Raw genomic sequence first — 21,450 nt, forward strand, 5'->3', positions numbered from 1 at the left:
CACTCTAACTTGGCCTCAGGAACTAAAGCTGCAAGAGAGTTTAGGATATATAGTTTATAGTTCTCTAGAGGAGAGAAACCGTCCATAAACAGATTGGAGTAGCTACTAAAGAAACGGATCCAGTTGTCTGCTGTATTTGTCTACTGTGCCAATATTCCTGGCCTCTAGTCCGGGATCATCACTTCTAAGGAACTGCCTGTGTGCCAACTGCTCTTTCTTCATCACTAAAACAAATTATGGCTCAGCCATTCTAGTCCTTGTCTCAGGATTTGCTGAACAGCTCACGAATATGCCTGCGACTTCAGCCTTGACCTTCCTTGTTAGGTCTCGCTTCCTGTCTCGCTCATTCCCCAGTTCCACCACTGCTGGCTCACTTCCATGAAATCACTTCTCCTTGCTTTTTCCATTTCTGTGTTCTAGGTTGAAGCCTCCATTGTCTCCTGCCTTTCATGGTTTCATGGCAGACTGCATTTCCCATCAGCTACTGCAGTATCTATCTCTCCTTCCACCACCTGCCAGTCCTTAGTGTCTCTAGCAGAGAGAGTGTAGCAGATTCCTGGAAGCCAGGTCTGCGGGCTAGCTGGCTCCCACCTGATCTCCCCTGGATTGCTCACTGTCCAGGTGCCCTTGTTATGCCCATGTCACAAGTCCCCCAGAGACCACCAGGAGTCCGTGTTCATATGCAAAAGCAAAGAGCCTTTAATGCAGGCTCAAGCTTGGACTCTCCATCTATTCCCACACAGCGGTTGGATTAGGGAGAGCATTGGGCTCAGCTATGGTGGGGTTTTTAAGGAGTAAAGAATGGGGGACAGGGCAGGGGAATTTCAGATTCAGATGGGGGTTGAACTCCTGATTGGGCAGGAGTGAGGGAACAGAAGTCTTATCAAACAGTGATTGGTACTTGTGCTGCTATAAGGAAATTGGCCACCTATATACAAGTTAGGAAAGCTATTCTTAATGTTCTAGAACATCTTGTACTTGTTTGTCTCAAGTCTGATTGGTTCCCCACAGGGTACAGTCTATGGCTTTTCCTGGTTATTGTAATGGTGAGGCCTAGTTCCAGTATTATTAGTTCACAGCCTGGCATGGCTGCACTGTTCTTCCAGAGAACCCAGGTTCTCCTAGCACCCACATGGCAGCTCACAACTGTCTGTAACTCCAGTTCCAGGGGACCCGACACTCATGACAAAACATCTATGCATATAAAATTAAAAAATAAAAATAAAGGGAAAAGCGATTGAAAAAGACATCTGATATTGGATTCTGGCCTCCACATACGTGTGCGTGCTCATATACGTCCACTGGCGTACACACATGAACATATATACACATACAAACAAATGAACGGGTGATGAGGTGGGTACAACTAAGGACAAAAACCCTGACATCTACCTGTGGCTTCCACATGCACTCACTACACACCTTTCGTTTCAAGACATTAGAGTTTTGCTTGGCCATGTCACCTCTGCCCGTCTCTACACACTTTCACAGACACTGGTTTCAATTTCACATCACCTAAGACTGTTAACCAACATGGCAGCCCAGGAGCCATTTCCCATCTGCACATGGCTGCTCTCATTGTTTACCTTGAATTTGAGTTCCTGAATTTCGCTAGCTGTTTTTCAGGGCTCAGTAGCCACTGCCCCCTGGACGCACGGTCTTTAGCTTTCTCTTTTCTGGTTAACCTCATGTCCTGGAAGCCCTGAAATTGGAACTGGTCAGAATGACACACTGAAGATCACATCACCCAGTGCAGGGAAGAACAGATGCACGTTGGCTTTTCCAGCTGTTAGTGTAGTGTTTGGTACATATAAACACCTGCGTTTTGCTCTCCCCTTACCTGGCTGGTAACTGACGACCGCATCCATCGCTCTACTCTGCTTAACATGGAGGGTAGTTGCTGTTTCTAAAACCAGGGTAACTATGGAGTTTCTTTAATTTTTTTTTCCAGCAGGAGCTGATAATTGAACCCTAGGCCTAGTTCATGCCACTCCAGCTGAGGGTCTTAGTCTTGATTACAAAATAGCGAATAACGCATCCGAGAGCAAGCACAGCAGTGTGGCTGAGCGGCTCTGGGAAGGCTCTTGTTTTGTTTCTGGAGTCTAACGACACACTGGAGACGCTTTTCTTTCCCGTGCTGCTTTTGGGAAGAATTTTCTTTTTCCCACCCACTCTTTTCAGAAAGCTCAAGTTTTGCAAAACTGTGCCATCTTGACCATGTTAGCCTTTGCAAATAGTCACACTAGCGTTCATCCAACTTCCAGGTGATCTTCATCTTTGTAAAATGGAAAGTTCTCTCCTCATTAAACATCTCTCCATTCCTCGCTGTCCTCAGCATTTGCCACCCGCAGTTCCACTCTCTGGCTGTGTGGATTTAACACTGCAGATCCGTCATGTGAGAGGAATCATACATACTTGTCCATTTGTGCCCGGCTCATTGCACTTCCTAGGATGCCCTCTGGCTTTGCCTATGCTGTCGTAGTCTGAGTAGTAGCTGCCTTCCTTCTAAAGGCTGGAGTAATGACCCTCAAATGTAAGAGAGAAGAGCAGACAAGGAAAAGAAACCCTCCTCTTGATGGTAGATCTAATATCATAAATTTAAAGGGTATAATAGACCTTGGAATCCAGTCTATTTTTAAATATGAAAGTTGAGGGCCGGAGAAGGTGACAGCGCCTTGCCAGGCTACCTCAGAGGGTAGTTAGGCTCTTGGGGACACACGTATTCTGTGTATGGAGGGAGATGCTGTGAGCGGCAGGGCCACTGGGTTTACAGAGCACTGGCTAGAATGAGAAATAGCCCTGAACGGTTCCACAAGCATCGGCAGTGTAGGGTAAAGAGCCAGCGAAAGGGGCTAGGCCTGGGGTGCCCAGCACACCGACAGCAGATCTCATATATTGCTCTGGGGAGTGCGTGGGGGCTCGTGGAGCCTCAAGGATGTGGAAATCCCAGGCTCAGAAAATTGCCTATAAGCAAGAAAAGTCCTCTTTCCTATTCACCGAACACAAGACAAAGGCGGCCTGGGGACTACCTGCAGGAAAGTCGCAGGTGGAGGTGCCTGCCTAAAGTAACAGAGAGGCCACTCCAGCTCAGTCAGGTACAGTCAACATCCCTAGTTTGGGGCAGAAAGTGAGCAGCAGAAGTGGAGTGCTGGGATGTCTTTTTTTGTTTGTTTTTTGGTTTTTTGGTTTTTCAAGACAGGGTTTCTCTGTAGCTTTGGAGCCGGTCCTGGAACTAGCTCTTGTAGATCAGGCTGGTCTTGAACTCAAAGAGATCCACCTGCCTCTGCCTCCCGAGTGCTGGGATTAAAGGTGTGCACCACCACCGCCCAGCATTTTTGGGGGAGTGGGGTGGGGAATATCTTAAAAGGGAGGAATTTACTAGGGAAGAAAGAAGGAGCTCAGGACTGCCAGACTTGCAGGTGGTGTGGGCCTGGGAACTTGGGTAGGACTGACTGCCTTGGCCAGAACCGAATGCCAGTGAACCCAAAGATTCAGATAATTGATGATGATTTGACTCTTCCTAATTTCTGATCTAAGGAAGCTTTGTCTCAGGTGGTTTATCAATAGGGGCATCAGCACCACATCCCATAATTATATATGCATAGACATGTATGTTTTCCAGAGCCCCAGAAAGTAGTCCTGCATCCCCCTGGAAACTTTAATTTGATGCTCATTTATCCGGAGAGGCTTTGCTTTCTGGGAACTAATTCTTCAAAGCTCTGCAGAGCGGGCAGAAGCCACCTTTGTGGTGGACACAATTTTCTTTCTCTCCCTTGCTCCAATTCCTGCCAGGCTAGAAAGCTATTGGGCTCATTTCCATATCAAACAAAACGGAGGCAGGAAAATACTCCCCTGATCGACATAAAAAGACACATTACTGGAGATTGTCTAAGAACTTGTTTTTATGGCCAAAATTAGCAAATTATTCACAGCAATAGGTGAGTCGGATGACAATAGTGTTTAAGAGAACAAAGCCACTCATCAGGGCTCCCGGAGCTCAAATCCGCCCCAAGGCAGGTCCCCAGCTGCTAGAACATCTCTGAGTAGGGCCAGCCAAGAGGCTATTAAAAAAAAAAAAAAAGACAAAAAGAAACAGGCAGGCAGGAAGTCCGCCACTTATCCAGCTTCAGCTACCAGAAAATGCATTCCAGGGCTTGCTCCCCAGCTTCCCAGAAGCTCGGTGGGTGGCCTCTGTGTTAGAGAAGGACACACGTGGCTCCCATCCCACCAGTTTCCCAGGAAAATGGGGGAACCTTCAGTCCTCCAGCAGCTGTTTCCTTCCTTTTGGGGTTTTGGAGACCCCGGATAAAACCTGAGCCAGCTGTCATGCATAAGCTGTTGATTATTGACCCGCTTTTAATCCAGAGTAATTAAGAACTCACTTGAAACATTAATGTGCACTGGGGTTCAAGGTGTTAACCTGCTTGGCACCCTTCTGCAGGGCAGCAGTGCCAGGGGAGTTTGCCACAGGACGAATCGGCCTTGCTTAGCTGGGACTCGCTTCCTGTTTGTAAAGAGGCCGGAGTAAAGGATGGAAGAGACAGGTCGTGAAGTTGGCCCTGGACACTGCGGGCTTTGGTAAGGAAACAGTCAGGAGGGTCCGGGACTACAGACAGCAGTCTCAAGGTGTTCAAGCCAGTAAGCAATTCAAGACTTTTCCCCATTGCCCTGGCAGATTACTTCTGCCTTTGGACACCTCTCCCTGTGCATAGAGATTGCATCTGGTGTCCTACAATCTCTACAATCTTCAACAGAGTTAGTTGCCCAGTGTGTGACTTTCTGAAACTTCCCACACCAAGTTGTTGGTGGTGTAGCGGCTGTTTCTTTTTATTGTTTTTTTTTTTTTTAACCTATTCCGTAGGTCATTTCTTGACCCATCAGTGGACGTTTTGGTTGTAAAAGTTTGGGGTGATAATAAATGTTTCTGCTGTGAGCATTATGTACAAGTATGTAAGTACACAGGGTTTTCACTTCACTTTTTTCCCCCAGTATCTTCTAGAATTCCAATGAGAATCTAGAACGGGCTGGAGAGACGGCTCACCTGGAAAGGCGCCTGCTGCCAGTCCTGAGACCTTAGTTCGCTCTCTGCTATTCACATGGTGGAGGGCGAAAACCAACTCCTACAAGTTCTCCACAGATTCCCATCACACATGCACACACACACACACACACAGTGATATCCCAGCCCCCTCCCCCTTCCTGACACTCCCCACTACCCCCTGCCCCACCACGCACACAAATTAAATAAATGTAATTTTAAAAAGAGGCTTACAGCTCCATCAGTCCTGTCAACTCCTGGCTCCCCCATGACCATTACAGTGGTAGCACACATGTTTAATGCCTGCACGCAGCAGTCAGACACAGGTGAGTCTCTGAGTTCGAGGCCAGACTGGTCCACAAAGCAAGCTGCAGAAGAGCCAGGGCTACACAGAGAGACCCTGTCTGTTTGTGTGTGTTTGGGGGTGGGGGCACACTTTGGATCTTGCACATCAGCTTTAACGAGCGCCACACTGACATCCTGCTATGGACCCTTGCCCGCTGTGGCCTGAGTAAGGACTGAGGCTGGGTGGCACTGCATCCTGAGCCCCTTCCCTTCGGATTTCCCCTGCAATGTGCTGTGCCTCTCTCTAGCTCGCCCTAGTCTACTTTCTGGGCATTAGACTTGCTTCTTATCCCATGTCTGTGTGGAGTAGGAGTTTCTCAGAGGCAGGGACTGTGCGTCCAACTTACCATGTGTCTCTGGTACCTCTTGTAGTGCTTTTCAATAAAGAACCAGAAACAAAGCCGGGCGGTGGTGGTGCACGCCTTTAATCCCAGCACTTGGGAGGCAGAGGCAAGCGGATCTCTGTGAGTTTGAGACCAGCCTGGTCTACAAGAGCTAGTTCCAGGACAGGCTCCAAAGCCACAGAGTAACCCTGTCTCTAAAAAAAAAAAAAAAAAAAAAAAAAAAAAAAAAAAAAAAAAAACCAACAACAACAAAAAAGAACCATAAACAAATGAAGGAGTCAGGATCCTGCTCATGTGTGGTAGCAAAAGGTTGACTGCCCAGTTAGTTCGCTGGAGGTGTAGGTCTGCTGTATGCAAGGTGATCTAGATGAAGGATGCCTCTGCCCATGGCAGAGCCCTATGGCAAACACTGATGGTAGTCTCAAGGCTATCAATTTCACTGGGGCGAGCACTGGGAGGGAAGCACAGCATGCAGGGGGAAATAGGACCAAGATAGCATAAAAGAAGAACTAGTCAGGACTTCCAGTTAGAAGAGACCAGTACTAACCAGCTACAAGTGACGCAGACAGCCTGCCAGCCCTGGGGATTATTCATGAGAAGATGTGGGAAACCAGAGCCTTGTTAGTGGCTGTCCCGTTGCTGTAACACAGCACCCAGCACCAACAACCGGCAGAGGAGACGTTCGTAGTGGTTCGTTGTTCAGGACATAAAATCCATCACATCAAGGCAGCCAAGATGGCTGGGGTCTCTGGCAATGGGAGCTTGTAGTAGCGGCTGTTGCATGGTGCTCACTACACACACACAGACTAGCTCGCATGGAGGTGGGGCTATCTAACCTGGGACCGACATTCTCTAGCCACATGATACCTCCTAAAGGTTCCACAGCTATTCCAAGTATTACCATCAGCTGGGGACCAACTGTTCAAAGCCACGAGTTTGTTCGGGACTTCAGGCCTAGATTATTCGGGGACCATTCTGAGTCTCAGCTCCTTCACTTACTGCTCTGTGACTGTACCCACCTTACCTTGTCTGTGCTTCATTTCCTTATCTAGAAAATGCTGGGAATAGTAGTGTTTCCTCCTGGGGCAACGCGGATAAAAACAGTTCCCCAGCCAGGCGATGGTGGCGCACGCCTTTAATCCCAGCACTCGGGAGGCAGAGGCAGGCGGATCTCTGTGAGTTCGAGACCAGCCTGGTCTACAGAGCTAGTTCCAGGACAGGCTCCAAAGCCATAGAGAAACCTTGTCTCGAAAAACAAAAAAAAAACAAAAACAAAAACAAAACAAAACAGTTCCCGAACAACGGGATTCGAACCCTGCACATGACGAATGTCCGGTGTCTAAACACGCAGGCACATAGATAAATAGGAGAATTCTGCAAGAATTCCGAGAGGAAAGCAGGGCCCTGCTGCCCAAATGCTTCAAGTAAAGCCTCCTGAAGATTCTGCCTGCTATTTTAAAATCCCATGCTTGGGTAAATACGCAGAAAAGACAAAGCTGTAGCAGGGAGCTGTGGGATGCCACATAGCCAGGCCTCTCAGGAGGGACCAGAAGTCACCACCATCTGATGTCTGCCTTGTGGCTGCGTGAAAGGAAGTTGGGGGTAGAAGTCTAGTTCCTGATGGGCAGGTGTTTCAACCCAGAGCCATCCTCACAGTTGGCACCCTCGGTGAGGACTCTGCAGACAGGCGAGGATTAAGTCAAGAGGAGATGAGATTGCTCTTCCACCTGGCGCTGGTGGCTGGTGGCCCCGGCAGGACGGCGCGGAGGCCCCGTGGCAGGGGCCGGGCAGCCAGAGTTCAAACCTTTGCTGTTCTCACACATGCTCTGTTTACAAAGACTCTGAAGTTCTGTTCCCCAGAGAAGCCAACCCTCCAGTTTCCATAGGCACGGTCACGTCTACACTCCAGGTCCATCTGGCCAGCACTGTCGCAAAGAGTCGCTCGCGACTCTTTCATAATCTAACAAGCAGTGTAATTAATACAAAGCGTTGGTTCCTGAATTCTGCTGTCAGACACGAAATAAAATTGAAACAAAAAGTTGGTGCTGTGGGTGTGGCCATTCCTCTAGAGGATTTTATTTTAGTCGAGGAAAAGAAAATACTAGAATGGGAAGGAGTTTGGAAATATTTTATTATTGTGTTCTATTAGTAAAAGTTTTGAATTTATAAATTGCTGTTAATGGAGATCTTTCAGAATTCAAGTAGTATAGGCAATATTAAGAACAAAAAAAGTCTCCTCTAGACCACTTCCTAAATATAACTCCAGCAGCCCAGACACTGAGAGAAACAATTAATAAATGGGACCTCCTGAAACTAAGACACTTCTGTAAAGCAAAAGACACGGTCAAAAAAAGACAAAATGGCAGCCTTCAGAACGGGAAAAGATCTTCACCAACCCCACATCAGACAGAGGACTGATCTCAAAGCTACAGAGAAACCCTGTCTCGAAAAACTAAAAAAAAAAAAAAAAAGAAAGAAAGAAAGAAAAAAAAAGAACTCAAGAAAAGGACAAATAATCCAATAAAATAAATGGAGTACAGACCTAAACAGAGAACTCTCAACAGAGGAATCTAAAATGGCTGAAAGACACTTAAGGAAATGCTCAACATCCTTAGTCATTAGAGAAATGCAAATCAAAACAACTCTGAGATTCCATCTCACACCTGTAAGAATGGCCAAGATCAAAAACACTGATGACAGCTTATGCTGGAGAGGACTTGGGGTAAAGGGAACACTTCTGCATTGCTGGTGGGAGTGCAAACTGGTACAACCCCTTTGGATATCACTGTGGCGATTTCTCAGAAAATTAGGAAACAACCTTCCTCAAGACCCAGCAATACCACTTTTGGGTATATACCCAAAGGATGCTCAATCATACCACAAGGACATGTTCTCAACTATGTTCATAGTGGCATTATTTGTTACAGTCAGAACCTGGAAACAACCTAAATGCCCCTCTACCAAAGAATGGATAAGGAAAATGTGGTATATTTACACAATGAAGTATAACACAGCAGAAAAAAAATGACATATTGAAACTGAAAAATTACATTTGCAGGCAAATGGATGGATCTAGAAAACATCATATTGAGTGAGGTAACCCAGACCCAGAAAGACAAATATCATATGTAGTAACTTATAAGTGGCTTTTAGACATAAAGGAAAATCAGCCTACAGTTCAATCCCAGAGAACCTAGAAAACAATGAGGACCCTAAGAGAGACTTACATAGATCTAATCTACATGGGAAGTAGAAAAAGACAAGATCTCCTGAGTAAATTGGGAGAGTGAGGATCGTGAGAGAGGGTAGAAGGGGAGAGGGGAAGAAGGGAGGGAGGGAGTGAAAAAAACATATAGTTCAATAAAAAATAAAATAAAGAATAAATATTCAATGATGACATTTAAAAAATCTCCTCTGAGATGGAAATGTAAGTGCTTATGAAATGATGTGTCTTTGGAGTCTCTTAAACTACTCTAAGAGATTATTTGTAAATATGGCAGTGAGGGACTGGGAGAGTAGCTCAGTCGGTAGGGTGCTTGCCTAGCATGCAGGAAGCCCTGGGTACCATTCCCAGCAAGCACAAACACAAGGTGGTTACCTGTGCTTCTACACCCCCATTCAAGGGCAAAGACAGTAAGTCAAGGTCACCCTCAGCTATACCTCAGGGTCAAGGCCATTCTGGGTCTTGTGAGAACCAATAATTTATTTTTTTAAGGGACTGAAGATACTCATGGTGGAGAGCCAGCGAGTTGGTTTTTTTTTTTTTTGTTTTGTTTTTGTTTTTGTTTTTCGAGACAGGTTTCTCTGTGGTTTTGGAGCCTGTCCTGGTACTCAGAGATCCGCCTGCCTCTGCCTCCTGAGTGCTGGGATTAAAGGCGTGCACCACCACTGTGCGGCAGAGAGCCAGCGTTTTTAATTACATTTATTTGTGTTGTGTGTGTACGGAGTGAAGCTGTCTATGGTTGTGAGCCAACCAATGTAGGTGGGGAAACTGAACCCAGAGTCTGTGCAAGAGCAGTAAGCCCTTAACCACTGAGCCATTATCTCTAGCTCAACCAAGCTCTCTTGGTTTTTTTTTTAATATAATTTATTTATTTTGTTTTAGGTTCATTGATGCTTTACCTGCGTATATGTCTATATGAGGGTGTTGGATCCCCTGGAACAGGAATTACAAACAGCTGTGAGCTGCCGTGTAGGTGCTGGGAATTGAATCCCGGGTCCTCCGGAAGAGCAGCCAGTGCTCTTGACTGCTGAGCCATCTCTGCATTTCCAAGAACGGTATTGTCTAGTGGTGTTCTGTCTTCTCAGAGATGGTGTCTTAAGGGAAGAGGATTTGGGTGACAGAAGTGAAGCATTGGGCAGAAATTTGAAGGATGAAGTATTTGTCTTCTGGGAAAGCATCCCCCACTCGAAGCCTCCAATTCGTGGTGGAGGGCAGGAGGGAGGTGTTGCAACCTCAGACATCACTCCACTCTCTCCCCGCAAATCCTGGGAGCAGTGGCTGCTCAGTGCTGACTTCTGGGTCTTGCCTGGGAGCCTGATAACTCTCACTGTGGCTTAGGGGAGCTTGGGGCGCTGTGTAAGGCTTGTGTTGATGTCACATGGGACTGCTCAACCAGTGCTCTGAGAACCATCAGTTCCTCCTCTTCACTGGCTTCACCCTTCACCCCCTCGCAACAGTGCAACAGTCGTCTGAGTCTGGACTCTACTCAGATAGTATTGCGGACAATACACTCCCTTTCTGTTCTGCCCCCCCCCCCCCAGCCTTCTTTGCTAGAACCTCTTATTTCACAGGCGGGAAACAGGACAAGCTCTTGACTTAAAACAGCCTGTCAGTTCTCCAGGGCCGCCGGATGGATTGATGACGTGGTCGTTAGGCTACCCTTTGTAAGAGTAACCTCACGGAGAATGATCAACCCAGCATGCCCTGGTCCAAAACTCCATTCTTACAAAAACCCACTTTGGGGTTTCACATAGTTGTTCTGTCTTGTATTTATTGAAAACTCAAATGAAAACATTTACAGAATTAACTAGCCCGATTGCCCATCAGCTCACCCTATGAACACAACTGCAGTTTTTTTCTCTATTGCCAGCCACACTTTCAAACCTATTGTGCATGTGCCTTTATCCTTCTGGTCTTTAGCTTAGTTTTTTGGTATATGTTTATATTTTATATATTTATATAATATGTTTATACTTATATTGCTACATAACTTAACAAAAGTTTGAATTTCCAATAGTTTCATAATAATCCATTTCTAACGGTGTGCCAAAAATGTAATCATCACCTAACAGTGCAGTTTATAGACCTCTTCTCTGAACACTGGAGGGGAGTTCACTCCTGGAACCTCATGCAGAAATCAGAAAGGTTAAAACAGGATTTGATGATGTTACAAAGATTACACAGAAAAGCATTTGGGGATGAATTAACTTATAATTATGTTGGTTCCAATAGAAGGATGAAAGGAAGGTAGTCAGCTACTTTGGTCCCTTAAACATTTCCTTTGCAATACTGATGCTACATGTTTCATACAAAAAGACAAGCATTACCAGATTTCAGTACACTTCATAGGCTTGTTTGGAAATTGAAAATAGTACCCATACCTATGTTTTTAAAGAGCATATTGTAGGGACTGGGGATACAGCTCGGTGAATATCTATTATGAGCAAAGTTGGGGTTTGTTCTCTAGTATGGAGAAAGGGAACTATATTGTAAAAAAGTATTTTTGTACCAGGCTTTTTTTCCCCCGGACCCTTTGGACCATTTGAAAGTCTATATATTATTCCAGTGTGTTTATGGGCCATCATGCCTTGTGTTTGAATATCTCAATCAATCCTTGTTTTATTGGTGCTGTTATATATAAGGTTGCAAAGAACGACACAGTGTACACCGCTCTGCCAATTCTCCCAGAGAATTCCTATCTGTAGGCAAGCTGGGGAAGAAAGAAAAAAATTTTTTTTTAAATTCTTTTTCTTTTTGTGACAAGGTCTTACTCTGCAGTCCAGGTTGACCTCAGGCTTGCTCACAATGTAGCCCAAGCTGACCTTGAATTTCCAATCCTTTTACCTCACAGTCACAGGTGTGTGCCACCACGCCTGGCCCATTTTTGCTTCTTTCTTTAAAGTGTCTTTGACATTATTATTTTTTTTTTCAGAAACAGGATTTCTCCATATAACAGTAGCTCTGGCTGTACTGGCACTCACTCTGTAGACCAGGCTGGTCTCAAACTCAGTTCTGCCTGCCTCTGTCTCCCAAGTGCTGGGATGAAAGTCATGCACAACCACAGCCTGGCAGTGCCTTTGACATCCTGTTTGGAAAGGTCTTTTCACCTAAAAGGTATGGAAACATTTACCTGTTTTTCTCCTACTTTTATAACACTTTTCCTTTTTCACACAGATCTCTCATTCTTCTATTTAGGACTTTTTAAGATAAAGTGCTAATTAACACCTGTAAGATTATTCTTTGCTGTGGGTATTTGTACACTGTGTGAAGATGATATTGATGTAATAAAGAAGATGAACAGCGCTCGCTAGGCAGGATTTCTGGGGAGAGAACAAAAGAGCAGGAATCTAGGAATGCAGGAGAAAAGTCACAAATGCCTGGCATGCTGATTTGGCACAAGACTGTGGATTGTAAAGTTCCCCTATCAGGAGAAATTCCTGTCTTTTCTCCTCTAGGCTAGAACTTATCCACTTCCCAAGTCCCCCAAATCTCATTGATTTGGGTTACAAAGTCTTATCTAATGATTAATTTGGGGCTTGAGACTTACCCTCTTTTTCTGATCCTAAGTTCATCCATATTGCAGATAGCCATTTTCCAACCTCAGAGTTCTGGTGACAAGCGGGTGCCTGTCACCAGCCAGGGGCAGGAGGGGCCTAGCTCCTCCTCCTTTCCTCTACAGAACTCTAAACAGAACTTCTACTAAAATGAATGGTAACAATCTACATCTTGCATCCAAATCCGCACAGCTGGTTAAACATGGCTGCTTGCAAGTACTTTGTGAGTTCCCCTGAAATTCAGTAAATGTTTCTGGTGCCATTCATTGGGTCACTGTTTGACCACTTTGAAGTTTCATCTGTATCGTCAAAAAACCTTGGGTTTCTGTTATAACTCTGTTTCTTGTTCTGTTTCTCTTCTGGAGCCAAAAAATCCTATTTTCTTCCTCTTGTTCTTTTTTTTTCTTAATTTCTTTTAAGTTACCCTTTATTTTAACATGTGATATAAATAACTTTTTTTCCTTCTTTACCCCTGTCCTGTCACACGTGATATTCTTTGTCTGGCACACAGCACATATCCAGTGATATCTTTGGAAAGATTCAACTATTTTGTGAACTACTCAGCCCCTTTCGAGTGTTTGTAGTTATGTTTATTATTGCAATGAAACTAAAGGTAGAATTTTTTTATGTACAACCAGCTGTTAGCTAATCTGTTAAAACATTTATTTGAATGCTGAGAATTTAACTGCTTACTGATCATATAGTTTTTAAAAAAAATGTATCTTATCAGGAAGTACCCAACATAAAGAGTTCTTTTTTTTTTTTTTGAAGAACACAAAACAATACCCTTTTTATTTCTTTAAAACTCTGGTGAAATAGGTTTCCATATGACATCCCATTAAAAAAACAATAATGTAAACCAACCTGTGGGTTAGTCACACGGTACAGACTTCAAGAGTGCTTATAGATGCGTAGAATATTTACAAATGCTATTCTTTAGGTAGTAAAGGTTTGTTGCAATCTCCAGCACTTTTTCCTCGGTAAAAGGAAGGGGGTTGTGTTGGTGTTGTTGTATAAAATCCATAAATGGAGAAAAGGCAATTTTCCTGAGAGAAGATTTGTTCTTGAAACCTTTTTTTTTGGTTGGTATTTTTTTAAAAACAATTGGGAATACAGAAATGGGCTGTTGGTGTAAGAAGCATGTCTAAGTTACATAAAGAGTTCTTGCACGCTTTCTTTTATTTCAGTTTCTTAGATATCTGAAGAATTGAGAAATTAATCTTTTCTGATAATCCTAAAGAATTTAAGTTCTTCTGGTTCACATTAATTTATAATCTATCTATCTATCTATCTATCTATCTATCTATCTATCTATCTATCTATCTACCTACCTACCTACCTACCTACCTATTTGAGACAGGACTTCTTTGTGTAGTTCTGGCTGTTCTGGAACTTGCTGTGTAGACCAGGCTGCCCTCGAACTCACAGAGATATGCCTGCCTCTACCTCTGGAGCACTGAGATTAAAGGTGTGCACCACCACAGCCTGGCTAATTTATCATTTTTAGATGGGATTCATTATCTGTAATTCTTTGCTCTAGAGTAAAATATTGCTTTTATTTTTGCTAGGAAGGCTGCAGCTCTCTCTCAGGATTTTTTTTGTAAAAATAAATGATGTTATTAAATATTACATTTATTTATGAGGATGCATCAGGAAGTAGCACAAAATTTGGACTTAGTCTCTTGTTAGAGCTATGACTGTGTGCCGCTAGATGAATACTAGAGGTAGCCACTTTCTTTTTTTTTTTAACAGTTCTTACTTAGTTTTTATTCATAATCATAAACTTAACTCTGCAATCCAGCTAGACTTGAAGGGGAATGAGGAAAATATGGAACCCAAAGAACTTCAGTGAGAGCAGAGATTACAGGGCACTGCGAGCAGATGGGGCTGGGGTGCTCTCCTGAGCTACAGAAGGAATGGTCTGATGGGTAAGAACCCCGCAAGCCTAAAGAATTAGAGTTGTCCACACTCGGAAATGGTGTCTTGCTGGTCTTGCCATTCCTGGACCCAAAACGCTCCATGGCTTCCACAATGTTCATGCCTTCTTTCACCTTCCCAAAGACCACATGTTTGCCATCCAGCCACTCAGTCTTGGTGGTGCAGATAAAAAACTGGGAACCGTTTGTGTTTGGTCCAGCATTTGCCATGGACAAGATGCCAGGACCTGTATGCTTCAGGATGAAGTTCTCATCCTCAAATTTTTCTCCGTAGATGGGTCTGCCGCCAGTGCCATTATGGCGTGTGAAGTCACCACCCTGGCGCATGAATCCTGGAATAATCCTGTGAAAGGAAGAACCCTTATATCCAAATCCTTTCTCTCCAGTGCTCAGAGCACGAAAGTTTTCTGCTGTCTTTGGAACTTTGTCTGCAAACAGCTCCAAGGAGACGCGGCCCAAGGGCTCGCCATCGGCCGCGATGTCGAAGAACACAGTGGGGTTGACCATGGCTGCAGCAAGCGGTGAGAGGGGACAGCGGCGTCTGCAAAGCGGCCGAGGTAGCCACTTTCTGTGCTCTTTTCTGTGGGCTTCTCTGCGGGTCACTGCTTAGGTCATAATCGCTACTGGGGATGCATATGACGGTTCTGAAGGTGCAGTGGCCATGTGTTTGGTGTGCAGGAGTCTAAGGTGTGGGTGCCCCTCACTGGCAGAAAGCCTGAGTAAGGTAAACTGGAGATATTAAAGGTTTAACGGTGGCAGCTAGTCCTAAACCATGTTGTTTACTTAACCTGGCTCACCCGTTTACCTAATGATATTGGAACAGAGGGGAAGTGGATAGATACACATATGTGTACTTATTTTACTTGTTTATTTACTTTAGTATTTATTTTTGCTAGGTAGGTTACAGTTCTCTCTGTTTTTTTTTGTAAAAAGAAATATTAAATATAACATTTATTTATGAAGGTGTGTTAGAAATATATATATATTCTGTACATACAGATATAGGTAAGTGTGTGAGTGTGTGTGTGTATTCAGTTGGGTTTTAAAAGAATCATTTCATTTTTCCTCTTGGTTTTAGAATAAAGCACATTTATATGTTCTGGAAGATTGGCCCGAAATTCTGTTTTTTATTTGATTTGGTATCTGTAAGTGGTTCACATAGATATTCACATGGACATTTTGGAGGTAAAGTCTGGATAAATCTAGTTTGTAGACAGGTTTGATGTATCTTATGAAGTCCCATTTCTTTAATTTTAGTTGAAGCTATCCGTTCCCCAAGCTTAGTGTAGTACTTTGTATTGTAAAAGGAAATGTATACTTGTTATCATATCTTTCATTACCAATCCCCCCAACTTTGCAGCTTAAGACCCCAACATTACTAAAGGTTCAGAAAGAAGGCAGGCAGGCCAGAAGCTAAGCAGAATGCTTACTAGATACGAAACCCTGGGTCTCAAACCCAAGACAAATGGCTAAGTTGCTCGTTAACAAATCAAAGCTGTCATTGGCTGCCAGGTCCCTACCTCAGTCCCTACCAATAACAAGCACCTCCTGACTGATTACCCCACCCTCTACCCTAACTTCTCCAGTCCAGGGACTGGGTTCTGCTTTCACTTCCCCAGCTTCTCTGATTCCCATTCAACCCAGCTGTTTTACCTTTTGGCTTTTTTGCCTCCTGACCTCTTGACTCCTGGCTCTCCCTCTCATTACATGGTCTAGCTCAGGGTCATGTTCACTCTGGACTCTCCCAGATGTTTCTGCCTCTGCTATGCTTTTCCTTTTATGTACAATAAACCATCATAAACCGTCTCCTCCCTACGTAGTCATGTCCTCCCTCTTCTTTCTTCCTTCCTTCCTTTCTTTCTTTCTTTCTTTCTTTCTTTCTTTCTTTCTTTCTTTCTTCACTAGGCTTTGTTGTTGTTGTTGTTATTGTTGTTGTTTAGTTTTTGATTTTGAGAAAGAATCTCACTGTACAGCCTTGGCTAGCCTGGAACTTGCTGTGTTGACCAAACTGACCTCAAACTCACAGAGATGCCCCTGCTTCTGCCTCCCAAGTGCCTGGATGAGAGACGTGCTCCACCATATCCAGCCTTATTAGTGAGGAATACTCTTGTATAGCTGGCTCTTTGGACCAGAGACTGTAAAACAAACATTTTACATGCAAAAGGGTGGGCTTTTGGGGAAGTGTCACCTGGATGAACTGCAATTGCTTCTGTCATTCTTGAAAGTGGAGATCCCCTTGTTTCAAATTTAATTGCCAAGCCTATCGGTGTAATTTTCCAGGTTGCCCAGATAAAACAAAGGTCTGTCAAGTGGAAGTGGCTGTTGCTCAACCCTAGCAATTGTAAGAAAGGGGAGTTGAGTTTGGAGGCCTCAGGGAGAACTGCAGAACTCTCACTACTAAAAATTGCCATTTTATTGGTGGGAGGAAAAGGTGTCAGTTTTAGAAAATATTTAAGTCCCCAAAGCTAAACCTCTTTGGTCATATTCTGACTGGAACTGGAGGCGTCTGTACCATTTTAGACTCTTTATGGAACCGGAAGGAATCGGTCCTTTCGTCGGTCATAACCAAGTGTTTACGTCCGGTGACTGTTGACTTTGTGCGCACTTGTCTATCACTATTAAAGAACCAGGAGTCTCTTTCTGAAAGGCAGATGAACAGCTCAGATCAAAAGAATGAGACAAAACTCATTCCTCAACCCCCGCTGTTAAGAGAATTTGGTTTTGTTGCGGTTCCCTTAAAAAACAACAAGACCATGATTTGGACGGCTGTGTCTGTTCCTCCTTCAACTTTTCGTGTTTCCAGGCTCTACTGCTTGGCAAAGACAATTTGGGACAGATTTCTTTATTTTCTCCTCTGGCCTAAAACAAAAAAATCCCCCACTTTTCAAACTGTTACCACCGAGGAGTTTATTAAATGGCTGAAAAAGACAGCTGGTCCCACCATCTGTTAAAATTTTTCAGGGGCCAAATAAAACAGGTTACACCTTTTGCCATGCCAAGTCTTGCCGTGCTCCCTTCCCCGCACAGCCCGGGGAGGACTAATCTGAATTTCACGCTCTGATTTCGCCATTGCTCACGTCTGGGCTTCTTCTGGGAGCTTCTCCCAGCAGCTCCCATCCCTTTTTTTTTTTTGAGTTACAAAGTGATTCTCACATTTCCAGCAGACTCATTTGCAACATATTACCTTCCACCTCTCTACCATACCTATAACCAGAGACCAGAGGGAAATCTGCAGATAGCTAACTAATTTCTGACTTCTCAAGCCAAAGGGGAGAGCCAGAAGTAGGTTTCTGGTTTGTTTTTTTTTTTTTTTTGCGGCCATTTTTTTTTTTGGCCTATAAATGCTAATGGAGGTAGTTCCAACTTGGGAACAAAGGCTGAACACACCACACTCCGCAGGTGTGAAAGGGTTGAAACAAAAGCAATGCTCACCCTAATGGTATTTCTTGTCATTAACAATTCTTTGATGTTCACACCGGAGCCTCCCTTTTATCTTTTAGTTTTTCAGCCACCTTTGTTAACACGCAGCTCAATTGAGCCCCCCACCCCCACCCCCGACCCCTCCACTTCCCACCTCCCCCAGCCTTTAAAGATATCTGCAAAATGTTTATGCCAAGTTCGGGTCCACGACATCTTTTAGTAGCGAGGCACAGTAAAATGAGATAAAGCTTGCGAGGTTATTATTAAAACATCAGTAAGTTTCTATCATTAAGCTGAAGGGGAAGATCAATAAAAAGGGAGTACTTAATGTGACTTTAATAAGGACGAGTTTCCTGTAACAGGACTCTGAATTAACTTCAGTATCACGGAAGCGTGATGAAGATGCTGCGACGATCTGGAGAGATCGGCTCGCTTTTAGGCAATTTAGACACTTGGCGAAGACTTTGAATGCTCTTCGTCAGTTAGTTCCTGCTTTATTGAAAGTCTTCACGATGCACGTATCTTAAGAATTTTTTTGCTCTAGCCTTTTCTCCCGAGTGTCAGCTCCTGGCAGGCTGCCAGGGGCTTTGGAAAGCTGGTTTGCCTCCTGCCCACTTCGCACTGGGAGAGAGAAAGAGATGACAGAGAGTCAGACTGCAGCTTCAGAAGACGTGGTTTAACTTGTTTTGACGACAGGAGAAGGTAGAGACCAGTCAACACTCCACAATAGACTGCCCGGAAGGGGGAGGCTCAGCAACAGGACAGAGGGCAGAGTAGACTCACGTTCGGCTGCTTTCTTTGCTGGCGCCTTTTTCACTGCCTTCAACTAAACAGAAATTTTGTTTTATCTATTAGTTTGTTTCTTGAGGTAGGGTTTCACCTTGCAGCTCTGGCTGGCTTAGAACTCAGTATGTATTTCTGCCTTGTCTTGTCTCTGCCTCCCAAGTGATGGGATTCTGGCTACAGAGGTGCTTATTCACTGCTGAGTTAGCACATCCTTTCTTTTAACTATTGGCTGGAGGTGAATTGTTCAACTAGTTAATACTCTAGCAGTTTAACTGGGACTCTCTCCGGATAGCTTATTTCTATGTGAGAACACATTTTTTTTGGAGGGGGGAAGTATGCATTTGGAGCCTGCTGCAATGGAAAGAGACAAGGCCCAGCCTCAGCATTTCTCTATAGTTCAGCCCCAAATGTCAGCTGGGAGGGAACCGGTGATAAGCAAAGATAAAATACAAATTAATGTTAACAATGTATCTATTTCATGACTTTCCTCTCGTATTATTTAATAATGCTTAGCATTATAGGATGCTTTTCATCTTCAAAGCACTTTACAAATGCTAGCTAATTACCAAGGTGATGAGGCCTGGATCATAACGTTGCTCCGACTAGAAAGCAGAAGTAGAGATGTATGTATTCATCCATTTTTAAAAATAGTATTAGATGGTGCTGGAGATTCTGTGACTCAGACACTCAGGCAAATTATCTTCTACATACAACTTAAAAAAATCCTGGGCCATTCAGATCATCATCAGGCTGGTTGAGTGGTCCCGGTTTGCCCACTTGGCAGGTGGTTGGCAAGCTAGCTTTCATTTCAACCTCTCTTGTTCCTTGTCCTGGTGATTTTCACCACGCTTTCCCCCCTTTGTATAGTGTCATGGCAAGCTCCCCAAGGAAGCAATTCCCTGCTAGGAATTAGAGACAGACACCCACTTAAAAATCTCCCCTAAGGGGCTAGAGAGATGGCTCAGTGGTTAAGAGCACTGGCTGCTCTTCCAGAGGTCCTGAGTTCAATTCCCAGCAACCACATGGTGGCTCACAACCATCTGTAATGAGATCTGGCGCCCTCCTCAGAAGTGTGAGCATACATGAAGGCAGAATGTTGTATACATAATAAATAAATAAATCTAAAAACATAATAAAATCTCCCCTAAGTTTTTGCTTGGAGAGAAGCATGGATTTAAACATGTGAGACTGTTTGATTGTTTTAAGTGGTTCTGTGCAGTGACAGTAATGTAACAATATTTGATACACGGGTGGCGGCTGACCCTGTGGACAGCGTCTCCGACGTCATGTAAAGTCCCGATGAGAAGATTTTAAAAAAAGAAAAGAATACTGCATTTAATATATTATCATCTGATGTAAAAAGGATACTATCCAGAGTGAAGTCACAAAATGAAACATCATAATAGTAACACAATTACATTATAAACAAATTAACATTTCCCTCTCCTAGATGAAAATGTTGCTAGACTCAGAGTCTGAGGGAAGCGCTTGGAATCCTCAATTTGGAAAAGCTAAGAAAGTTTTCTTTATGTTCATTCTACATACATATATAATCCCTGTATATATGTATATATCCATGTGTGCTTGTGTGTGTATTATGGATGCATGCATGTGTGCTTGTGTGTATGTACTATTTTCCAGACAAGCACTTTAGCACTAAACTGCTCCTCAAGGCAGCATAAGATCATGACAATGAAGAGGGAATTTCACTTAAACCATCGAGAACCTGCAATACCATCTAATTAGAGAATTCTGATTTAACCAGGATTTTCTTATTTGTTAAAGGCTTTTTCTCCTTAATCTACAAACCCTAACCACAAGGCCGTCAGCTTCAGCCAGGGCTACACAGAGAAACCCTGTCTCAAAGAAGGAAAACAAACAAACAAACAATTCTAGATGGCATAGTCTACTGCACACCTAGGCTGTATGGTGAAGCTGATGTTTTGCTGTGGGATGTGGAGCCTATGGCTGATCATTGTGTCTTTCTGTGACAGGTGACTGTGCTTAGAGAAGGTTGGAAATCACTGGAGGAACTAGACATAATTTTTGTTTCTTTGAGACAGTCTGGATATGTAGCCCAAGCTGGCCTTGACCTGGTGACCTCATGTCTCAGCCTCTCAAGGCGCTGAGATTCTAGGCATGTAACACCATGCCTGGTTGAAATCAGAAATAATATTTAAATGATTGTTTCTTATGGGGAGGCATGAGATCTCTGGTACGGCCTTTCTGGATTATTGATTTTGCTTTTTTTTAACAGATGGTTACTATTTTGATGAACATGAAGTTCCAGGTTATAATGTATTATCATCTACTTGATGGAAGAATTACACCGGAGTCCACGGCATCATGAACGGCCCAAGAGAAAAGTCTATAGCGTACTTTATTTATGCTAGAGTCGACACCAACCACGGCTTTAGAACGACGGCCTGGAGTCACAGCTGCATCACCAATTATCACAGAGCCTCTGAATTAAAATCTAGTGATTCTTTTCTTAAAACCTTTATCTGTAGACACATTTTAGTGTGAAAGAAACAAGGCAGACTTACATTGTATGCGGACATACAGGAAGTTATGAACATTTTTTAGTCAACAGTTTGAAAAACACTTACATCAAAGTAGATTAATCAGTGATAAAGCTGAAATTTCTGAAGGCACTCAGAGAAAATCTGTATCTTCTAGGCGTTCTCTCTCTCCCCTCTCTCATCGTCTTTCTTGTTCTCGGGGATTAAGCCCTGCCCCTGCTAAGCAAGTAGTCTCTCACAGAATGGCCCTCAGCATTATTTCTTAAGCAACTAAGTTTTGT

General features: G+C 43.8%; 1 pseudogene; it reads right to left on the bottom strand.

Moving 5' to 3' along the window:
- Positions 1 to 14,236: 14,236 nt before the first annotated feature.
- On the bottom strand, positions 14,237 to 14,963 carry LOC142856741 (peptidyl-prolyl cis-trans isomerase A pseudogene; annotated as a pseudogene).
- Between the last annotated feature and the right edge of the window lie 6,487 nt (positions 14,964 to 21,450).

Source organism: Microtus pennsylvanicus, chromosome 9 (genome assembly GCF_037038515.1).
Source record: "Microtus pennsylvanicus isolate mMicPen1 chromosome 9, mMicPen1.hap1, whole genome shotgun sequence".
In the NCBI taxonomy this organism is placed as follows: Eukaryota; Metazoa; Chordata; class Mammalia; order Rodentia; family Cricetidae; genus Microtus; species Microtus pennsylvanicus.